General features: G+C 42.6%; 1 protein-coding gene across 3 annotated transcripts in view; it reads left to right on the top strand.

The window, feature by feature from the left end:
* Positions 1–1,444: 1,444 nt before the first annotated feature.
* PLPPR1 (phospholipid phosphatase related 1) overlaps positions 1,445–23,632 on the top strand; it is a 130,622-nt gene continuing 108,434 nt past the window's right edge. The window contains exon 1 of one of the 3 annotated variants that reach the window (XM_030258392.4): positions 1,445–1,729. The gene's annotated coding sequence lies outside the window, so the exon portion shown is untranslated. Of the gene's footprint in view, positions 1,730–2,228; positions 2,352–2,471; positions 2,491–23,632 lie in introns of those variants that run through there. The other 2 variants (XM_072922696.1, XM_072922697.1) reach the window with 2 other exon arrangements.

Raw genomic sequence — 23,632 nt, 5'->3', positions numbered from 1 at the left:
TTTTGGAGAGAAACAGTGGAAGAAACAATGAAACTGCAGGGATGGAAAGCTGCAAAAAAGACATTGTCATGTAAAGTTTCCACACTGTCATTCCTGAAATTAGTGCAATTTGATTGATCTCTTGGGTAAATATCAGTCTTTGGGTATGATCAAACCAAAGCTACTGATGCTGTTGCATGGCTTAAATGAACAGATACCTCTCATCCTTCAGTGGGCTGTGCCTGTGCTCCTGGTGTCTTACAAAGGAAAAGGGCTTTGGATGTGCAAACATTTTCCTCTGCATTGCAGCAGACAAAACTTAACACTTCTCAAACATTCAGTGAATAACTCTCATCTGGCTGCACTCCTCTGTCCATGTGGCCCATGGTCCACACTGGTCGGACACAGTCTGGGCTTTGGTGCTGGTCTCTGGCAAGTCACCTCACTGCCATGTGGTGCAAGGCACCCTGTCCATGAAATGGTGGGATAATAAATACCCAAAAACAGTTCTGCAACGTATCTTGGCAACTGAGGAATTAAATTCCATTGATCCACAGATAAAAATTATGTTGGCATGATTTACTCTAGCTTGTGGGTGCTATTTATTTTTTCCAGTTTTACACTTAAGGCATATTTACAAGAACATGCCACACACTTGTGGGAAGCCAGGACTCGGTGCTCATTTGCAGTAGAGTAACTCCTGGGTCACTTATTTCTTTGCCCTGACAACTAGGAATTTAGCTGGAACATAACTGGGGTGGTACCATTCTCAGTTACAGAAACACATATGTGAGTTGGAGGCAAATCTGAGCCTAAAACAGAGAAAGCACAAGCTCCTTTCCTTGTGTAGTGAGCGCCTAAGGCAGTTTGTAAAGGACAAGGTTCTGTTGGATACCAAGAGTTCAGTATCTTGGTAGCTCACTGGTGGACCTATCCAGGGCCATGGATACCTTTAGGGTTCAGGACAGCACCACCGTGCAGCAGGGCTGCAGTCCTGCCCGGTGCCCTACATCAGGCATGGGGAAGGAGTCACGCCAGCATGGCCAACGCCTAGAACGCCTGCATCGCACCCCACTGCCACCCCCCTGCTCCAGGCTGCAGGGCTCCTCTAACCCAGGGTATCCCGGGATTTTGGAGCACCAACACCGCTGCGGGTCACCCAGACCGCATCCCTCTGCCCCTGATGCAGTCCTGCTGCCCTAATGCCAGCGAAGCCCCCGAGGCATCGTGCTCCCCGCAGCGGGACCGGGGCAGGAGCATCCGGGAGAGATGTCCGGCTGCCTCCAGCGCCCGCCGGCCCCCGCCCAAGACAGGTAGCGATGTCCCCGGACGCCGCACCCCGCTCCTGCCCACTGGGAGGGGATAGCCCGGGCAGAGGCCGAGCTGGGGAATCGCGGCGGCTCCGGGGGTCCCGCTCTTCCTCCCTTCTCTTCCGCCCGCCCCTCCTGGCCAGCCCCTGTCCCCTCCCTCCGCCCCGCCGGCGGGCGGGGGCTGGAGCCGGGTCCGGTGGCCGGGAAAGCAGAGGAGGAGCGGCGGAGGGAGGGAGCTGAGCCTGTTCTCCTCCGGGCCGCGTTGCGGGAAATCCAGGCGGGAAGGGGCGAGGAGGACGAGGAAGCAGGCGGCGCAGGGAGGGAGTCCCGGAGCCGGCCTCCCCGCCGCGGCGGAGGGCGGACCACGATGCCCGGCCGGCGAGGGCTGCCCGCCCGCCCTCCCGGAAACCGCCGCCCGTAGCGGGGCCGCCGCGCCGCGGGTGAGCGGGGCCGGGGCCCGGCGGGGGATGCCCGTGCGGGACCGGCGGGCGAGGGGGCTGCGGGGGGTGGCGGGAGCCGGGGCGAGGCGAGGCGAGGCGGCGGCTTCTCCGCGCCGTGCTGCAGAGCGGGCCGGGATGCGGGATGCAGTGGGTCGTTGTCGAGGACGGCGGGAGCGGCGCGGGGGCATCGCCGCTTTTCCCGTGGCAGGTGCTGAGTGGCCCTTCTCCCGCCCTTTCCCTCGGGATTCCTCCCGGGAACACCTCCGAGAACCCCTCCTGGCAAAGGGTTCCACCGCCGAGCCGCGGGGCCGTGCGGGTGGGCTGCAGTTCGGGAGGAGGCTGCGGCGGCAGCGGCAGCAGGGCGTGATGGACGCGCCGCATGCAGGGAGAGATGCTTTGGAGCAGATGCTAAAATGTCACCATGTGCGATGTCCCTGTCAGGTTTGGATGCTTTGAGAGACCCCTGATACTCGGTCTTTTGCATCTCTGCAAAACCTCCGCGCCAGGGAAAGGAGAGAAATGCAGGCATTTTGATCAGCTGTCAATGACAGCTTGCAGGTAGAGAGATGAGATGAGATTTCCAAGCTCTGTGGTTGTACAATAGTTCTCTAGCTCCTTGTGGGTGAGTACTTGAGAAATAAATGTGTCAGAGTAACAGCGCTCGTCCTGCATGCGGTGTGGTCTTTGTGAGGCGTGAAGGCACCTGGGACAGAGCAGGGACCCCAGGAGACATCCCCTCTACTGCAAATGAGGCGGATACGGTGAGAAAAAACAGATTACAGCTCTTTGCACAAATTTCTGCGTGTTCCTACTTGGGCACGAGATGGAGTGTTTTTTAAAACCTTTCGTTCTTGTACAATGGGGGTTTTGTGCCTGCTTTGGGAAGAAAGGTTTCCATAGGAGTTACTGCAGAAGGGGTTATCTCTGAGGCTGAGGCTACTTAGTGTGATTTCACTCAGCCTTTAAATTTCAGGATCCCGTTTAATCTGAGGACATTGGTGTGGACCTCCCTCTCTTTTAAGTCATCTCTGCAGCTCTCAGGTCTGATTTTTAGGTTGGTTGTTTCTGAAAATAAAGACTGGTAAGACCTTAGGGGAAGTCCTGTATGCATTTGTCTACAGGTAAATCTGAATATACTGTACAGGAAGAGAATCTGCTTTCAAGGCTTGACACAGGGGAGGAAAAAGGACAAAATTTACATCAACTGAGGATCTGTCAAGCACTGGGAACTATAATAACAGCTCCTTACTACCTTCCCATATTTATTTGTATTCCTTCCTTTCATTGTTGGCTATCATGTGGCATATTTCAATGTTGGCTTTTGCCCACTCTGAGTGGAAAACGAGTGATGCTGAAAAAGATAACTAAACAAACATGTGTCAGCAAGGATGATATCAAGTGGCATTTCTCCTTTGATACGGTGGATGTGAACTTGTTTCATATGCAGAATTACTACAAGAATCTGGTCAGAACTGTGCTGTATGTTGCTGCTTATTAACATGTTTCAACACACAATAAAGATAATAGTTTATTTTTTCTGATTGGTGAGACATCAGAGAAGAGAAGGAACCAGTAGGGAGCTATATCCTTAGTTCTTCAGTCATGTAGTCACATCTGCACAGTTACAGAACCTTTTGCTTGGTCTGTAACTGGAGACATTTTGTCTGGGTTGAGAGAGTTCTTAGCAGAAGGAGACTTCCGAATTTTCAGTTGATTTGTTTAGTACTGTACCTCAATTTTCTTTCCCATTTTCTTTGGTTGTAATTTTTTTTTTCTTCACTCACTCTTCCCTGCCTCTTTGTTCGTTGTACTTTGTTCATTGTACTTTGTTGTTTGTGAGGTTTTTTTAAGTGGCAGACATATCTATAATTATTATTTCCATCAGATAGTATGTTTAAATGATTAGCCTACTTTCTTGTGCTCAAGTTTTTCTTCTTAATACTTTCTGCAGCCACAAATATCTTGCAGTTGTGTGGATAATAGAACAGCATGGAGGACGTTTGTTTTTCCAGTTGTGTTCACGAGGAGCTATTGTGACTATCACTTCGGGATTTTATTGTGGAGTTGTCACTTATTGTGTCACTAGACCCTCAAGATGTGCAAACTTCTCTAATGAAAAACAGCTACATATCATCAGTGCTTAAAAGAAACATTTCTTTTTTTCATTAATGCTGTCCTATGTGTACTGGCTAAAATTATGTTGAAAGAAACTTTTTCAGTTGGTGATTCTTCAAGAGTAAGATCTGCCTTCAAGATTATTTTCCCCTATTTTTGTTTCCTCAAAATAAAGGTAGAACAAGATAAATTCTGTAGTGCTAACGCCAGAAGATTTATGTACTTGTCTTCTCGCTCTATCCTGGTTTGTGCCCAGCAAGTCTGTGATACATGGTCAATTCTCGACTAGTTTACACACAAGGGTGGTGAAATCAGCTGTGCCACCTTGTTCTGAGTGACTGAAACCAGAATGCTTATTTCGTAGGAAGTGAGTAAGTGAGGACACCCCAGGTTATGACTTCCTTTGAAATCTTTGCTGTGTCTTAGACTCATGACTTCCCAGGTGAGATTCTCATGTGAGTTAAACCAGTTCAGTTCTGTTCTCTGGCATCTGGGAGGTTAGTTCTCCAGAGGCTGCTACATCGTGTCTGATGTGGCTCTGCCTGGGTGTAAGTGATGCTCTGTGATTTGAATTTTCCACCCCTAGAGGAACTCCATGCTCTTCAGATAGCCTCACTTGATGTTACTTCACATTCTTCAGACTTAGCCCTGTACCATCACGGGGCATTTTTTAAAATGTTTTGGTTTGGTTTGGTTTTGGGTGTTTTTGGTTTTTTTTTTAATCTTACCACTGAAAAGACTGAGTGCCAGCATCAATTTGGAAACCCAGTTGTTTTCTGAACAACATCTAAAGTTCTGGAGTTTTTAATAGATAAATGTTTGGATGGAGCATAAACACAGAAATAATGACCACCATGTTTATTGCCATTGGAGTTCAGAGTTGGTGCTATAGCTCACTCACATATTCTCTCTTCCCTCTCAAGGTGTTGTTTGCTAGGTTTGCATATCCAGAATGAAACTTGCTTTTCAGTGGTGCTTTTCAGAAATGTTTGCTTGGCAGCAGATGAGAGACCCATTGTGAGGGGCACTGTTGTTTGTCACACTACAATGTATGTCCTGATTTTGAAAGTCTCATGCTTTTGTAAAAATTGTGCTACCATCAGCGTCTATTGGATGGACATGGGGCTGAAAAGGCGAGGCTACAGAATCTGACTTCTACAATCTAGTCTGAATAATTGTTATCTGGATTGTTAGATATGGGGTCAGCATTCATCTGTTTTCTCTCTTTTTGGAGAACTGCTTTATTGGAAGCCTGTACCTGTCAAAACTGAGCTGAATAGCTGGCCCGTGTTGTAAGCAACCAGATGTCTTTACAAAAGCATGTAGTGACAGCATAGGGGAGAATGGCTTCAAACTGAAACAGGGTAGGTTTAATTAGATTTTAGGAAAAAAAAAAACCCTTTACTCTGAGGGTGGGGAGTAAACTGGAACAGGTTGCCCAGAGTTGTGGATATCTCATACCTGGAAGTGTTCAAGGCCACTGAGCATTCTTGTCTAGTGCAATGTGTCCCTTCTCATGGCAGAAGGTTTGCAAGCAGATGGTGTTTAAAGGTCCCTTTCAACCCTATGATTTTATGAATCACATGTAACAGTGATGGGGCAATTCCACACAGTCTAGAGAATGGAGGGTAGCATCATTCCTATACTTGACTTGTTGCACTACTTTTTTCCCCAATAAACAAGTGGACCAATGTCTGTCAACCTCTTTAAGTACAAGATAACTTTCCTTATCCATGTGGGTTTTCTGTATTTTATTTCAGAAGAGTGAAGCTTCATTAGTGCAGGGTACAGGACATCCCATAAGAGCATGTGGAATGTGTTGTGGAAAGTTGCATACTTTCTGGTTATGGTGAAAGTTGTACAGGTTTTATCAAGGACCTAATTAGTCAGAAGGTGGTGACCACGGGTAGAGGTGTGGGGACAGAATGGACTTATATGTATAAGACAGAGTTGCGATCCATTTTCCTGAAGGATTTGTGCTCTGTTATTCTTGAATCTTAAGCAGAACAAGAATTAACTGCAGGACAGATCTATGTGCAGAAACATGCTGATCATTGATTTAACATCTCCTCTAGAGATCTGAGGACCAGCATAAACTTAAAGTCATGGCACTCATTGCCAAGTAACAGAAATGTGTCTGCTAGACAGAGGTTTAAAGTTAGCTGAGGGGCTTGGCTATCCTTTGCTTTTGAAGCAGGGTTTCTGCTTTTCTTGTTTCGAGGGTGTCAGTGTTATTCAAGACCATACAGTGTGCCACACTGCCACACATCCTCTACTCCTTTAAGCCACTTGTTTAAATAGCCTTGACAATACACACCTTCTTTTACTTTATTTTCTCTTTGCTGTGCTCTAGAAAGTGGAAGGCCACTTCCACTTGGGGAAAAAACATTTATCATTAATAAATGCCTTGTGCCATTGAAGACAAAGTGGTTTTACAGAAATCATGGCAAATGCCTGTGAGACACCAACTCTCTTAATAGCTCTAAGACCACTGTTACACCTCAGAGGGCGGAACTGATTTTGAAATTGAGCTCTGCACAGTTGCAAAATAAAGCTTACTTCCTATCTGAAGACAGATGATATATGTCTCCAGAAACATGTCTGAATCTCATGCCTGGTTGGCCCTGGCAGACTCTCCTGTGAGTGGACCTGAATGTCTCTCAAAGCTGACAGGTTTCTACAGAAGCTGAGGGTTGGACCCTCTTAGAAGAGCTGATCTGTTGAGTAACTCAAACTGAAACCTGAGATTGCAGTGTGAAATTTCCAGATGTTCTGCTGCTTTTTGCTGCTTAACTGAGGTTCCAGTTAATCATAATCCTGCTTCACCATCCATCAGTTTAAATCTATCAAAAGGAAAGGAGGAGAAAAAAAATCTAACTTCAATGGAAACACAGACACTTCAAGAGGCAATTGTACCACATTTGTATTCTGTTCTGTGCTTCTGTCACCCACACTTGTAAAATACTCAGTGACAACAAAATGAAGTGCATATAATTTCCAGATATGCAATAATTTATTGTATTTAGTGTAATTGCTGGTAGCTCTTCCATGGTAAGTTGTTTTTCTGCTTGTTCCAGACTTTGTTCCATTCCTTGTGCTTGGAGGGGGACATTTGTAAAACATGAACTGAAGAGAAACTAAGCTCTTTCTTCTTAATTAACTGAGATATTTTGCAAGAAACTTGAAAAATATAACTTTGTATAATGCAACTGTGATTTTTAGAGCATCCCATGAGAATAAGTTATGGTAGAAAGACAAAGTATTGGAAAAATGAAGAGTAATTGTAAAAGGATGCATCTTCTTCTCTAGAACACCTAAATCACTTTTTTTGTGCTCAAAGATTGCTTGTAATACTGATGAAATACACTCATTACGCTGTTGGAATAACACTGTTCTGATGGCAATGCTGTATTTGGATAAATGAAGCCAGAAGAACAATTTAGAGTTTACAGAGTCTTGTGAAGGAGTCTTGCCTCTCACAGAGCAAGCCTGCTGTACAAGCTCGTGGTCTCCTGTGCTAGGAGCTCTCCTACCTTGTGATGTGCCATGGTCAGCAAGCGGACCTGAGGAGAAGCAGGTCAAGAGCAGGACAGCCTACAAACTACAGGGCTGTGGGTTAAGAACCCCACAGACTGCCCCCAAATGCCGTTTGTAGGGAAGTGTCCCCAAATGTCATTTGTTTCTTTGTAAGGACCGTGCCCACAGATCACTCTAAGCACAACGGTGCTTCTGAAGGAGACACCTGAGGAGGTATTTTGCTATTCATGGTGCTGGGAATGCTGTTGATCAGCAGGGAAAATACACATGTGCTGAACAGGAGCGTGTGCACATCACTTTGGTGTGACTTAGAGAGATATCAAGTGCCTCAAACCTTTGCTAGATTGCAGCTGGTTGTAATCCATCTTGGTGAAAAGTGAAACATTTTAAAGAACTGGGTGTAAAAAGTTATTTGTCACTGGATTATTGTAGCAACTGGAATATTCAGGGATTTGAATTGCTGGTAGAATGGCCTCCACCTTAAAAAGATACATGGTGATAGTGGGCATGTTTCCTAAAAGCAGGACCAGGTCAGGCAGAAGAAGCCAGTCTCCAGCAACATACTTTGAACACTGGCCTGAGTCAAGGGAATTTCAGTTCTCCACAATGCAAATGTAAGCCAGAAACTGATGAAGGTTTCACATACTTGCATCACTCACACAAATTGTTCTCAATTATCTTCAGAATACAATGAATGCTATTTCGAATGACATGAGAAGATATAACACAATTTGCCAGTCATGAAAGCCATCACAAGCAGGTAGTGTTCTTCAGCAGATCAAATACCAGAAAAATTAAGTGCCACTCAAGAAATACCCAGCTTCCTGAGGCTTTCACTGAGACCCTACTATTTGTTGCTGCACAGGCTACAAACTCGGAATGCAGACATAGAATCATAAAGCCGCTGAGGCTGGAAAAGGCCTGTAAGATCATCCATTCCAGCCATTAAGTGGTGTCCTGGATTCATGGTTGCAGGTTGGTTTTCTGTGCTGATGAGCATCAGAGGGCAGCCCTTTGGCACAGCCTGTGGTTTTGGGAAAGCTAGAGGTGTGTCATGGGTTGTGGCCACCACATTACTACTGTAAGGCTGCCAAAAATGCACGAGACAAATAATTTGTACATAATAATTTCAGGCACTGCTGCAGCAGTGGGAGCAGAGAGGCCATTGTTTATGTGGGGCTGTCACACACAGTACATCTGCTGCTGCCCTGGTGCATGCCCCAGCGCGTGCAGCCAGCCACCCAAACGTCACAGAAACAGCTCAGAAACGCTCAGGTACCTGAGGTTAGATAAAGACAGCAGTAGCTCTGGAAGGAAAGGAAATGAGGGGCTCAGTGATGCTCAGCTTGAGCTTTGTAAAGGAGCTGTGACAGTGATGCTGAGGTGGCTAAAGGCCATGTTAATGTGCCCTGCTGCCCGTCCCAGAGGAGGTGTAGCCCACACCAGAGGTAGCACCTGGACAACCATGGGCTCAGCTCTTGGGGCTGGGGGAGCTGCCTGGGCACCACTTGTGCCTGCTCACAGATCAAACAAGGCTGTTGCAGAATGTTACTAATTCACAGGTGTGCAGCAAGAAAAGCTGTGCCTGAGCTGCAGGATATGATCTTTAAAGAGAAGCTGTTTGAGGACTTGTGTGATTTGCATGAGAGAGGAGGAAGTTTTGACTAGAAATGGTTGGTCTATGGCTTTGTTTCTCTTATTCAGGCAGTTTCCATAGCAAAATAAAACTCTGCAGCATACGGATTTCTGCCAGAAGTTACTCAAATTTGTAAAGTTTTGGCCCAAAATATTGAGCACAAATATTAAGCATTTTCTTTTTTTTTTCTGTAGGGCTGTTTCTTTTGAGATCTTGTTTTATGTTTACTTAAAATTGCAAACATAAAATTATATACCACTTTGAATAGCATTATTGGGGGTGAGGGTTGTTTATTTTCTTTGTTTATTTCCAGTTGAGGGTGCAAAGGTTTATCTGTTTTTCTGTGTTGTGTTAGCACCATGAATTTGACAGAGAAGATTCTACTTTTGACTTTGGAATCTAGAGAAGGAATGTGGAGTTTGAAGCAGAAAAACAAATTAAAGATCTAGTGAAGGACCTGTCTGCTAATTCTGTTTGTGTGTATATCTGTGTTCATTTGGATTTTCAGAGAGAATTTCATGAGTTTGTGGCTCGGTGATGGAAACAACCCGGAGCTGGGAAGAAAATTATTTTGGGTTGACCAAAGCCAGAAGCTGTTTTTCTTGCTAACAGGAGGAAAATAGGGTGTCATTTTGATATACTGAAATATTTTATTTGTAATGCTTTTATCTCTTCATGGTTTGCAGTTACTTTCAATAATTTTATTAACCCAGAGTTCAATTTTGAAACTGCCTGTTAGATTTGATGACCAAAATTGTGTTCCCCAGCCCCTCTACTACTCTTTCCTTTGGATTCAGCAGCCTCTTAAAAGAATAGAAAGCACAGCTAGGGTTCCACAGAGCAGCAGCATTGTGAAGTGGGTGCACTGCATTTATTCAGTATTACCTGAGGTGCCTCAGGAAGTGACTGCATTTTATCCCTACAGAAAAAGGACCACCAAAGGCGGATTTTCCTGTCACTCTAACAGCTCTTGAAATAGAAGATTGAAACACTCTATTTTTTTATAAAACCTGTAACAATCTTGTTGCCTGAGCATGATATCAGACCTCACTTCTAATCACCATAGGAGTAATTAAGTTATTTGCATGAAGAAATAATAATGTCAATCTGAACAAAGAGCAACAGAAAGAGACGCAGACTGAAAAGGCAAAAAAAAAAAAAAAAAAAAAAGAGTAAATAGCATCGATGTCATAGTCATCTGCTGGTTTTGTTCTCTAAATAAGAATATTTGGGTCAAGGCAATGGTATAGAAACTTGCTGACATTTTTTTTAATAGCAGTGGCTCTGCATCTCCTGGCATGACAGTCTGTATTTTCCTGTACATAATGACCTGCAATTAATCTGCAGTCACTTATCCAGTCAAATGCTCTTGTCTTTGGAATCAACACCAGTGGGGTGCTCAAAGGAAAAACAAATCTCTTATGACATCAATTAATCCATTTCAAGAAGAAGCTCATTCTGTAATGTCTTGCAGCCGAGCAACCCTATAAGCATCCTTTCAGTGTTCAAAAATAATTTAATTATTAGATAACTGATGTTTGAGAATAATTACTATAGATAGTTTTAATTAGTAGTTGACATAAACAGTATTCCATCTCAGGTTAGAAAAAGTTAAATTAGCAATAGATGATAGTACATCCCTGGTGATCTGGAGATAGGCCAAAATTTAGAATATGTTTTTCATCACGTGACTGAGATCTGTATTACCCACATCCACGATGGCATCAACACGCACATGGTCATTACACCCTGATGAGCTATGAGGGGTGTTTGCTTTGAAATTGTTTTGTTGCTGGTTGCCACACTCCTGGCAGCAGCTGAATGTCCACAATATCCATGCCCCCCTAGGACAGCACTTCCTGCCTCAGCCCAGCTGCCTGGTGCAGCATTGCAAAGAGAGAGTGGCAGCCAAAGGGGAGAACCTTCTGCCTTCCTCAGGACAGTGTGGCAGTGCTGAAGTTGATTAAACACATACAGGGAATGGCTTTTCCATTGTAGACTTAGGCATTAGCAGCGAGGAAATTTCTGACAAAATTTGCATTTTTCTTCCCTAAGCATTTTTAAAAGTTCGTTTCTGATACTAGAAATTGCTATTTGACTAGTGTTTTAGGTCAGACTGTTTCATGGTTGGCTTTCTTTAAATCTTCATTTGCTTACCACATATCACCTTGGCTAACATACAACCTTGTCGTCTTCTGTCATTTCTTCTTGGGAAACTAACATCTTCATAACACTTTCTTAATGTTGCCATCCTTTTATAATGGTAAGGCTTCATTTATCTTAAGAGGAATTACTCCCTTGGCTTCATTTATACAGTGGAGACGATATCTGCTGCTGTCAGAGTCTCAGTCTGATGGATGTATCTCACAGTCATGAAAGATGACTTAATCTGGTCCAAAGTTATTCATGGGGTTCTTGGATGAATAACTCAATGAAATGGTTTCACAGATCTAAAATGCACTCACACACCTGAGAGCAGATGTTTGGTTGCATTATTCCTCTTGTGGGGCAGGAAAATTGGCTTCTAAGTATGAGCAATGTGAGTTCTGAAGACAGGAGTACTTTAAAGAACTGTAATTTTCAAAAGAAAAGAATGATTTGTTGAGTGAGAGGCGACTCATTATTCTTTTGATATGTATTTTCTGGTTTCAAAATTCCTGCTGAGATCAGGCTGGTTCCTGGTTCTAAGATGTTTGCCTGGTATAGAGGGCTAGCAAAACAGCTGTTCAGCTTTAAATCCCATTACACAGGTCTCATACTAAATCTTACCATGGAGTGCATGGAGGGAACACTTGCTGTTTGCAATGATGTGAGGTGGAATGATTTTTAAAAAATATTACTGTATTGTGGATCAACAAAAAGCAGTAATTTTAAAATTGCCATTCTTCTTCCTTGTTATTCAAAGTAGGTATGGATAGCCATAGCAAAATTCTGATTATTATTGCTTGTAGAATTCCATTTATCTTGATGATCTTCAGCAGAAGCCAGTCAGCAATGCAGGTAATTTAAAAAATAAGTTTAAATGGGAAAGTTTATTTATTTATCTGTATTATAAAGCATTCAACAAGGGAAATAGAAATCAGGAATGAAATCTACACTGTGAGAAGAGATGAATGAGTCAGTTGATGGTATGTTAATCAGAACAGAGGGAGCACAGTGAGAGCACTTTTTCAGGTAAAGCTCATCACAGGACAGAAGAGCACATTTTGGGATTTGTGCATCATGTGCCCCAGTGAAATGGTACTACCAATGCCTGTATGGGTTTTGTTTGTCATTGAATGGCTTCACAAGCAGAGAGAGTTGAAGGAGATGAGGCTATCTTAGTCCTCCCAGACTTCAGGCTAGCATTGTTTTTTTATGTGGTGCTTTGTCCCTTGTCATCTCCTCTGTCATCTTGTAATAGAAAAAAAAGCATTTATCTCTCCTCTGTCCACACCTTTTGCCCTCAAAGCAGATATGTGAGGTGTACAACTCTTCAGGACTCAAACCAGTTATGTCCATTTCCTTCATCGTCCTCAACAACATTTCATGTACCAGAACTTCCAGGTTTTTTTCTGCTTTAAATGAATACTTCAATGTGATTATCCAAGTTGTTCAGCTCTTTTGGGGTTTGTTTCCTTAAGTATTCAGTAGCAAAGTGTTCAACAGCCTGTATGCCAAGTATCAGGTACTTTTCAGATTTATTCCCAGTTTGACTACCAGAGGAGTCTGGTGTTCTCTGATCATCCTGCTTGGATATTCACCCTTCCAGCCTTGGCCTTCATTTATACACTGGTCTTCTCAATCCTAATTTACCTTTGTTTCTTACAGCTTTGGTTTTATCTACCTTCTGATGACAGAAGGGGGAAGCTGAAACTTCCTCAGTCACTGCATCCTGTCAGAAAAGTGAACTGAGATTACTGGGAAATATTAGTTAAGGCATTCTTGGTAGCAATTGCCCCCTTTGAGGTTTTTTTAAGCCTTAAGGGCCTCAGTAAGAGACTCAAATGTTTTGTTCAAGCCATGAGTGACTCAAGACTGGCAGTTTTTAAAAATTATTTTGCTTTTAAGCCTTCCAACAGCTCTTCTGCTAGAAGGTTTTGTTGATAAGTTGTTAAGCACAGTGGGTAATGGAAGTATTTCAGTTCAAGTGAGTGACAGGTGGAAATTGGAAACTAATTTTCAGGACTTCTCGCTCCCTTTGCATTAGCGTAGCAGAAGCAGTTCCTGCCCTGTTTTATCAGTTTGCTGTAAATTTGTGAACATTTGAGCAGTGACAGCTTGAAAACAGCTGCTGAGGTGCTGGGAGAATGTAGCTCTTAGGCTGAAAGTTGTGCAAAACTCTACATTTAATGTATGCACCCTATATCTGTGTTTGATGAGTATGAGTTACCTCAGATAGAGCTGGGATTTCAGTCAGGGGAGAAGGCAAATGATAATGATGTAAAGTAGGGGAAGGGAAGGGAAGGGAAGGGAAGGGAAGGGAAGGGAAGGGAAGGGAAGGGAAGGGAAGGGAAGGGAAGGGAAGGGAAGGGAAGGGAAGGGAAGGGAAGGGAAGGGAAGGGAAGGGAAGGGAAGGGAAGGGAAGGGAAGGGAAGGGAAGGGAAGGGAAGGGAAGGGAAGGGAAGGGAAGGGAAGGGAAGGGAAGGGAAGGGAAGGGAAGGGAAGGGAAGGGAAGGGAAGGGAAGGGAAGGGAAGGGAAGGGAAGGGAAGGGAAGGGAAGGGAAGGGAAGGGAAGGGAAGGGAAGGTGTTAAAGGTAGTGGTTTTGTGAGCATCAGTTGTTTTGGCAATGACAGAACATTATAGGAATGAGAGTTGGTCTGTCATTATACCTTCCAGGCTGAGCAGAAGGTGGGATCCCCCCCAAATATTCCTGGGGTGCATAAGGATAAATAGATAAAGTCAATTATGATTATGTTTCGAGTCTTGCATCTAGGGAAATACTGATAATTCCATTACTCATTACAAAGAATGTCCTTCACCAGTGACCAGAGCAATTGCTAGCCCCATTAAGGCTACATGTGAAAAATGTTTTCCTGTTTCAGACAAAACATCTCAGAAAATGGAAAACCAAATGTTTACGGACTCACTCATTCTTACTACTATATTTGCTCAGAAAGACAATTTGACAATTTGAAAAACTGGCTGCAATGAAACTGTTTGCCAAAATGGAAAGCATCAAATCAAAAAGTTTTTCCAGGGTGGACCAAGCTCAAACAATTTAGCAACTCATGCATATGTTAACACAGAGTGTCATGTCCCTAAACCAGCCCTATACTGCAGAGCTGTTATGTCAGGATTATGGTCATGCAGCTCCTTTATTGGTGTGCCTACAGCACTTACAGCTCTGCTCTGCCACTGCACTCAGAACATGCCCTTGGTTAGACCTTCCATGCAAGCAGGCAGGGAGTTTCCTTTGTTCATCTTCTAAACACAGCAACACATGTCTCAGGAACATCCTCTAAAAAGGTATTTGAGCTTTAAAAGTATATTCCAAAGTTTCTTTTCCTCTCGGTTTCTGGCTGTGCATTCAGCTCATGGCACTGATTTGCTGACAATGCAGGCAGTGGAGTTATACAGATTTATAGCAGAAGATGGCTCATGTCTCATGTGAGGGGTGAAATATAACCCTATGCACCTATCCAGAGCTTTATGTACTGCATGACGTTGGGTGATTAGGTGGGATGAAATTAGGCCAAATAGAAAAGTACTTGTGTTTTCTTCTGATTTCTGGTTTGCTCAGGTTAAGCAGTGATTATTGCAGGCACTCAAACTCTTTCTAGTGGTTGTGTTACTTAAAAAAAGGTATTTTTTCATAAATCTTCATTATGATGATGAAACTTGCACCTCCCATCCAGGCCGTTTTTACAGACCTGAAAATTAAACAGGAACAAAAAATAAATGTCAAATAAAGTCTATTTGTGTCCACTTTTTGTGTTACATTGTAGACCTTTTGACATCAGGTCATTCAGATTTGGAGAAGCTTTGCTGCAAGAGACTTCCCCCTTACTATTGCTATGTTGTTTTTTTTTTTTTCATAGACCTTACTAGATCTTAGGTTTTGTTAATGGCAAAGCTTCTACTGATTCAGTGAGGTCAGGGTTTGACCCACTATTTACAAGTGCTCCCCTCCCCGCAAACATAGAATCATAGATCATTAAAGCTGAAAAAGACCTCTAGAGTCATACAGTCAAAAATAGATGATTGAACATCCTTTGATTGCCCACTACTACCATGTCTACCACTAAACCGTGTTCTAAGCATCACATCTCCATGTTTATTAAACGCTCCCATGGAGTAATTCCACCACTTCCCTGGTCAGCCTGTTCCAGTGCTTGACCAATTAAGAAAATTTTCCTAATATCTAATCTAAATCTCCCCTGGAACAACTTACGTTTTATCTTTCTTAACATGAAAAAGGCTAATGCCTAAAATAAAAGATTAAGCAAGTGGACTATTTTGCCTTGATTTCAAGTGTTTTCCAGGGAACATTTTCACAATTCAGTTCATTTAAAAGCACATATGCTGTGCATGCTGACAAACACTGAACACAAATTTATCAAGGCATTTCTCCTCCAGCCAGATGTGTGCTTGGATGTTTTGAGTCCGCCCTCAGTGTATGCTCACTTCTTTTTTTGCTGTCACCTTCCACTCTGCTACTGTTGTCTCCTAACCTCATAGTCTTACAGAAACACAGTCCACTCAAATTAGCTTCTCTGCACAAAAAAAAAAAAAAGACCTGAAGCTTTCTGGAATGTGTGGCATTACACTGAAGAGCTGCTAATACCAAGTGACTTCTTCAGGAAGTTTCACTTCTTGGTGATTTGGTCAGAAAGCAAGTGCTGGGGATATAAATTGGGTTGACAGAAGTAGGAAGGGTGGGAACTCTCATGCATTTAGGTCAGGAATCTGCCTGTCGACAGATTAGGGAGAGGCTGTAGATAAGTTTATTATCCTGCAGTTTGCTACCACTCACCAAGCACCTGGAGGCTGCTGCTGTCAGGTGGGATACTGTGATACTGTGAGTGTGATCTGTGACTGCTCTGATGCTTTTATCCCAGCCTCAGTGTCAGTGGTTGGAAGCCCAGTTTATCTGCTGCTGAATGGGTACAGATCAGGTGTCTGAGCTGTTCGTATTTCCAGTGACTACATACATTGTAAACATCACCCTGAGCAGAGTACCTGAGAAAATCAATCCTAATATTGTGTTTTCAGAGCTTGAAGAAGCTTGAGGTGGCTTCTACAAGAGATACATGTTGTCTAGATGTGGATGTGAAAGGCGAGACTGGATAAAAAAACTACAGTGCTTTTGACAAAAGCAGTGGGAATGTAACAGAGAAATTTGTCTGAGGAATGGTGCTTTTATCATGGCTTAGACCATAATACAGGCTGCTGTATTCCTCAAAGGTCCAGATAATATAAGGAAAATTAACCTAGGAACAAAGCACACTTAAAAATTTTAGTCTCACTTTGCTACCCACTTACTATTACTGCAGCATAGCTGAGTTTGGTAAAGAAATATGCCAATTATAGAATTTTTTTTTTTCTCAGAAGTATAGGGGAAATATATTTTTGAGGTCAATTGCCTTGTCTTTTTTTTTTTTTTTTTTTTAATAAGAAGCTATAGCCCTTTTTAGAATGGTTTTGAAAATAGGTTTTGAGGAAAGAACAATTATCGTGGACAAAATGAAAAATATTTCAAGAATGCCAACTTTATTATTCTTCTAATGCATGTGTTTTTAAACCCAGCACATGAAACAGAAAGGCAGTTCCCCTCTGTGCATGATGAAATGGAAGAATTTGGAAATTTAGAAGAAAAATTGTTACTGTGAGAAAGTATATGGAATTATATTAAATTAGTTCATGTGACATACAGTCTTCTCTTGTAGAAGACTGTACATACAGAGGTGTGTTTCTAAGTGGCATGTTTTCTTTTCACCAAAAGGCTGTTAATAATTGACAGGATTGCCATCCCTCTCTTCATATGAGCACAGACTTCAAGGGCCTGCAGTCTTTGGGTAAAAGGTGGGAGAATACCTTGGCACTCCAGTGTTTTTTATCATCTCTGCTATTCCCTGTGAGGATGTGTTTTCCTTATGTGTTGGAAAACCTGCTCTTTGGTGTGCAGCTGCCTCACCAGGACCAGCTGTGAGTGCTGTTCTCTGCTGCCACTCCATATTCACCTTCTACATCTCCAGCTGCACACAAGCCCAGGTGGAGATGCCAGGCCGGGCTCTGCTGACACTTGCATCTCTGTCATCTTTGTGAAGGCTTGTGAAGAGCAGAGCTTAACCCTGTGGGTTCTCTGATGGATTCCACTTGCCTGTGCCATGGGATTCATTTTGTCGCTGCTACAAACTCACCCGTGAAACCTCTCTCTGCACTTACCTTCTACCCTATGACTGACTCTCTGGAAAAGCATCGAAGCTAACCTCTTCTGTCCTTCTCACTTCACAGTGTACATTTACTTGCATTGGCCTTCTTTTGCAGTGATACCAAAGCTAACATCTACAACACATCTTGCTCGTGCTGTGAGACATTTGCATTTCACCACAGTCAAAATGGGATGGTCTGTAGGAGTCAGGCAAAGCAAAGTCTAAGTGCCCTTTTCTTCCCTAAATGCAAAAGAGGGAATGCTGCACCAGTGATGACTATTTTGATGATGTGTAGCTACCTCTCTGTGATGAGCAGCAGTGCTTTTTTACCCTTGTCACTCCTAAAAATATTTCACAGGAAATACTCACAACCACCCAGAAGCTTAGAGGTGAGATTAGTTTTAGAAATGCAGTCTTTCAAAGCAATCAGGTTTCTCAGGGTTTTAATTAATTTCAGTGAACTTGATTAATCTTAGCACACAGTAAAGAGACGGAGTAATATACAGGAGTGGATTTTACTGTGAGCCCCTTCTTCTCATTGGTATTACTGTGCTCTGGTCCTCTGTGACCCCTGACCCAGACAATATATGTTGAGAGAAAAAGCCTCCTGTTTCACCCCAGCCTTGCCACCCTCATAGTCAAGAATGTCTTTTCAATATTTAAACCTGTCCTCTTTCAGTTAAAAGTCATTGCCCTTTGTCCTGTCACTCCATGCCCTTCTCAGAAGTCCCTCTCCAACTCTGTTCTAGCCTCTTTCAGTACAAGAAGGTTCTCTTCTGTTCTAATCTTCTTTTGTTCAGGCTGAACAATCCCAATTCTCTCAGTCTTCCCTTTTATTTCCTGGCCAACTTTCCTGTTTGAGGGTCATGGCACCACAAGATGTTAGTGACCAACATTTGGCTTACAATGCAGCATACCTAGGATTATATCAGACCTTTGAAGTTTAATCTATTTTGCTTGATTAACTTTAAAATGTGTATTTTGTCATTTCTGGCAAGCTTTGTGATTTGTTTACAAGCCTACAAGTGAAAAAACAGGTGGTTTGCTGCATCCTGGAAAGAAAATCATTGAGAGATGTAGCTAATTTTGTACCTTGACTAGGACTGAAATTTTTCATTTAATAGGTAGAGGCCCAAATCTCAGTCAGGAGGAAAGCCCTGGATTCATTGAAGCCTTGCCAGTTTAACTAGGAGAGAGCAGAGCCTAGAGAATACAAGAGCTGTACCTGACCATAACAAGAACAATAATTTCAGTTTGGTAGTATTTTGGTAAGGTGGAATGAGAAGGTTTTCAAGGAAGGGTTATAGCATGGGGTACATTAATTATTACTCTGTTATTTTTCTTGTCAGTCTCCAATAAATGTCAGCCCGATTTAATAATTTTTAGAAATACTTTATTTCTTGAACAAGGTTGTTAATTTGGCTTATTATTTTGGAAGTTTTTGCATTGGCTGAGCAAACCAGAGATACACAGTATGGTACTCATAGGTGAGTGTATAGACAATAAACCTTTGAGCATTGTTTAGAAGTGTGCTTGTCAGAAATTCTGTGTTTTTCTAAAATCTATCTTCTAGAGCCCACAGGGTGAAAGGAGTGGTTTAAAGCAGAAGTATGGTTTGTTGCTGACTGGCATCTTTTAGAGACAGTTGGCAAGAGGTGAAAGAAAATCTCAATGTGGAATATGGGCCTTAACATCAGATGAAGTCTTCTGCTGTATAAGAAGATAAACTTGAAAAAACAAATGGAGAGGGAAACAAGGGATTGATCAAAGGGTTGAGCCAGATTTAAAGTGATTGAGATTACACCACTGATTCACACAGGGCACTGGATGATAAGATGCTGTTTGGGGCCTGATATTTGATGCACTGGCTGCTACACGTGGGTAGATACCAAAGAGTGGTGCTACACTCTCTGGCTCTCCTCAGTTTCAATACAGATTAAATTTTTTGAGATTCAGTATCAGTTCTGCTGTCCTCTTTATTGATCTACCATCCCTCAGAATCCTCAGATACTCTCAGTTGCCTTATTCTCTCGGCTTAGTCTCCTTTTCAGAGCTCTGCTACTGCAACTTACTTTACACTGAGTGGATTGAAGTTGCTTCCTTTTCCCACTAGGCCTGGATTGAATCTCAGACAGGCATTCAGGATTATGTTTATTACAAAATATCTTACATTTTTAAGAAGTCATAGCATGTCATCTTAATCTCTTGATGCCTAGCACAGGTGAACTCTTGTTGGCTTCCATACATACGTTCTGAGTCCTGACTGCATGGATTTATTAAAACCAAACATAAAAATATAATCAAAAAGTAGGGTACCATTTTACCAGCTGTTACTTTTGTTAACTTTCAGTATTTCTTTATCTATCTAAACCTTACCTAAGAAAGTCTGAGTCTAAGACTATATTGCAAGAAAATTGAGGCATGTAAAAAGAGGATGCTAAAACCTCTGGTGACTTGCATAGTGTAGAAGTAGCCTCAGCTGTGTTTCTTGTTCAGTTGTGTTGACAAAGACCTGTTTTACTGTACAGAGACCAGTTAATTAGCCAAATGCTTCTTGTAGTGCTTCTCTGTCCTCTCACTCATGCTTAACTAGATTGAAGAGAAAGGAGATCCCAGGCAATGGTAAGCTTTATGTCTGGGGGAAGAATAGATGTGAGCATATAATAGAGAAGAAGAATTATGCATATAATAGAGAAGAATAGAGGTGATGCAAATAATGCCCAGCAACTTCAGGAGCACAGGTTCTGCTGTAACTCAGCCTCTGACCTTGCTAAACTGGGGGTGTCCTAGTCTCTCACAGATTTAGACCTCTGAGAAATGGTACCTTCTGCCACTGCCTTTGTTTACAAGCAGTTGTTAGGGCACACAGGATGGAGTAAGTCTTCATACCCTAAGGACAATGGGGAAGATTCAATTATTGTTTTTATCTGAGTATACTTGTTAGCTGCCAGATTTTGCAGCTTATAGCTGCTACCTTTTGCACTGGGAGCTTAAAATGTTAGAAAGCTTTTTTTTTTTTTCTCAGCTGATGTTCCTTTGGCTTTTGTTTTGTTTCATATTCTCTAAATGTTCTGTTGTTAAGCATTGTCCCCACAACTGTGAATTAGAGAAATTTACTTAATTTCACCTTTCTAATAGACTCTGACAACTGCAGCTTTAAAAACAAGCCAGACTGTTAAGAGTGCAGGGCACATAAAACTGTGCAGCAGTTGACTCTCGGGTGGCAGAAGGTGAGATTAAAAGTGTCATTGGTCCCTGATGGATACACCCACAGCCTGGAAGCATGGGTTAGAAGCAGGAGTTTCTCCTGTTTAATGATTTTTTGTGTCATACCAAATTGGGGTCCATCCCCTACACAAGATGGAGGTAAAATCTGTTTCTGCTGGCTTGTTAGCATTCAGGAACACTCAGAATCAATAGAATATGATTATATGCAGGTGCTGCATTGAAGAGCTCTGGGAGTCAAGGGTACAGACCCAAATCTGACTCTGACATGGCTTTCAAGTGGAACATATTTTATATTCTATTGTTATATAACTTATGTATTAATTATTAAACTTATATTGTTCTATTGTATACATTGATCTTACTCAATCATGAATTTCTCCTGATCTCTCTCAAGCCCCTGACCACAGTTTCTCGTGATTATTCTTTTGATTAAACAGTAATTATATTTAATTACTAAACAAACATCACATATAACAATTATATCATTTATCATATGCTGCTTACACAGGTGCAGTTCTAGCAAGTACAAGAACAATACTTTCCCCGGGTATTTTCCTGGGGCCTAAGCCAGACTTTCCTTCTAACTCCCCAAATCCCCATGATTTTAAAAGCCTTTTACTATCAGGCTGATCACCGAAGGACTTTGCCTTTTTTTTTGGTGCTACTGCTACTGCTGTGTCTTATTCTTCCTTCTTAACTCTCTACATCCTGCCTCAACCCCCTTGCCCCCCTCCCCTATGCAAAACTCACTTGCTTTGGCATTAAAATGAAAATGCTACATGCAAATTTTTTTAAAAGAACGCCAGTGATTATTCTGGACTATTGAGAAGTATGAAGTCAGTCTTTCTGGTGTAAAAATTATTTTTTTAACAATGGCTTTTTGGAAGAGAAATGTTTTGCTTTCCTTAGACAGCATTCTGTTGTCTAAAAAGTGACCATCAAAACCAGTTTCCAGCTGAAGCTGCATTCATTTTCTTTGGTGCTTCAAGGTTCTCAGCCAGGCTACATCCATGTAATACAGCTAGGTTTCCAGAAAAGGGTACAATGCTGCCTTGGAATGGCACATATACAGTGCTTCTTTATAATATTCTTTCACCTCCAGTCATTTCAGTCCAAGGAATTCCCAAGTTGGATGTGATTTCTGTGTACAGAAGAGAAAACAAGCATGTATTTACGAGGCTTTAATTCCCTAGAGAGTCACTTGAGCAGAAAGAGAGATATGGAAATAACTGAAGCAGATTTATCCATTAATTGAAGGTGACATCCATGAAAAATGTTTTGTGCTTTTTTTGCCCAGCCATGCTTTGCCTACCAATGTCTTCACAGCATTAATCACAGCTAAAGCATTCTGTGGGAAACCTTTTCCACTATGTTAAGAAATGCTCATGTGGATATGGACCTAATGTTTTGTCCTTCTTCAGAGGGTTTCCTTGCTGGATAGAGTGAAAGAAGGCTGTTGGCAGAGGGATTTAGCCCTGGAAAGGAAGCAAGCATCTCTACTGAGAAGATGTTTATGTTTTCTTGCTATTAAGGAGCTGTAAGTATGAGATAGGCAGCTGCTAATATTTCTAGTGCCAGACAAGGCAGCTTGTAAATGGCCTGACACGTGGGCAAAGGACCTGTCTGTGCTTTTAGCTGGGATCTATAAGATGAGCAAATGCATGCAAATTCAGCAATGAGAGAGAAGCTGGTTTTGTATGGTGGCACAGCAGGACCAGCAGGACATCTTTGGTCTTGTGTCAAAGGGTATGGTTCCCCTTGTGCAGGGCAGAGAAGGAAGGAGGACAAGACAGTGTTGTCCAGGAAGGCAGGGAGACCTAAAAAGGACCATGAGGCTGCCTGTCTGGGTGAACCCTTCTCAGGAGCACTGATCTCTTATGGACTTGTTGGAGGAACAGTGAATTTGTGCATATGACAGTGATTTGCTTTTCTGGTGTTTGGTGTGCCTATTATAATGCAGGTTTGACTGCTGTCTCGCCTTGCTCTGTTCCCTGTTTCACAATAGGACCTCTTATGGGACGTCCTCACAAACAAATCCAAAATTATTTGGGGCCAGCCCAATTTACACATGAAGACCAAATCCACAGAATAGACCACTGGTTATTGTGGTTTTATCTCCAACTAATTTCTGGTTTGTGTTTGCAATAGCAACAAGGTGACAAAAAATATATATTCAAACATCAGCATGTCTAAAAGACTGTAAGTTAGGCATGTTAAAACACATAAAATGGTGAGAGCTGAAATCTCTTTAGCAAATCTGTTTGTTGCAGAGTCATGGCCATCTGGATGTGGAGAAGCTTGCCTGCAGTCTTGGAGGCTTTGTTTCATTGAACAGTGGCAAAGAATGCTTTGGGATGTGTGTTGCTATTCACAGCATGTCACTTGAGCAGGCACACAGAGCTCTGAAGTCAGGGTTTTCTGAAACATCCATGCTTGGCGTAATCCAGGCTAACCTTCCTCACATAGCAACTGATGGTGCAGTTGATACATATGCCAGTAAATGAAGAATTTAAATCTAATGTTGTGGAAAATCTATACAGAGAAATATTGCACAGGCATCACAAGTTTGTGGTGCAGGCCAGGCAAAGCATCTGCCTTTTGGCCAGCTCTACTTCTCCTGCAGAAGGGCAGCTCCTGTTTACCTGCCTGCTCGCACTGGCATCATGTATATCAAATCCAGAGTTGGGTTTGCAGTTGCCCAATATCTCTTCTTAGACTACGACTACAAATCTTTGTACCTGTTTTGCTGAATATTGCTTGGACTTAGTGTGTTATGCAGTCAGCCCCAATGGAAGGAGAATCATTGATGTCCCCATGGAGACACGTCACGCTTTTCTCCTTATGCGAAGGTAGTGTGATTTCCTCCATCTTGTTGAGCTGAAAAGAGCAAGAAGATTTCCTAGGACCAGCAGACCAGGGAATGGGAGAAGGGTCTTGGGAAGGTGCTGCATGGCAGGCTGGCAGCTGTCCTCTCCCTGCAAGTCCTGGCAGAAAAGTCATGAATTAGTGCCCACAACATCTAAGGCCAGGGA

The sequence above is a fragment of the Taeniopygia guttata genome, chromosome Z, assembly GCF_048771995.1.
Source record: "Taeniopygia guttata chromosome Z, bTaeGut7.mat, whole genome shotgun sequence".
NCBI lineage: Eukaryota > Metazoa > Chordata > Aves > Passeriformes > Estrildidae > Taeniopygia > Taeniopygia guttata.
This window is presented reverse-complemented; position numbering and strand designations above follow the sequence as displayed.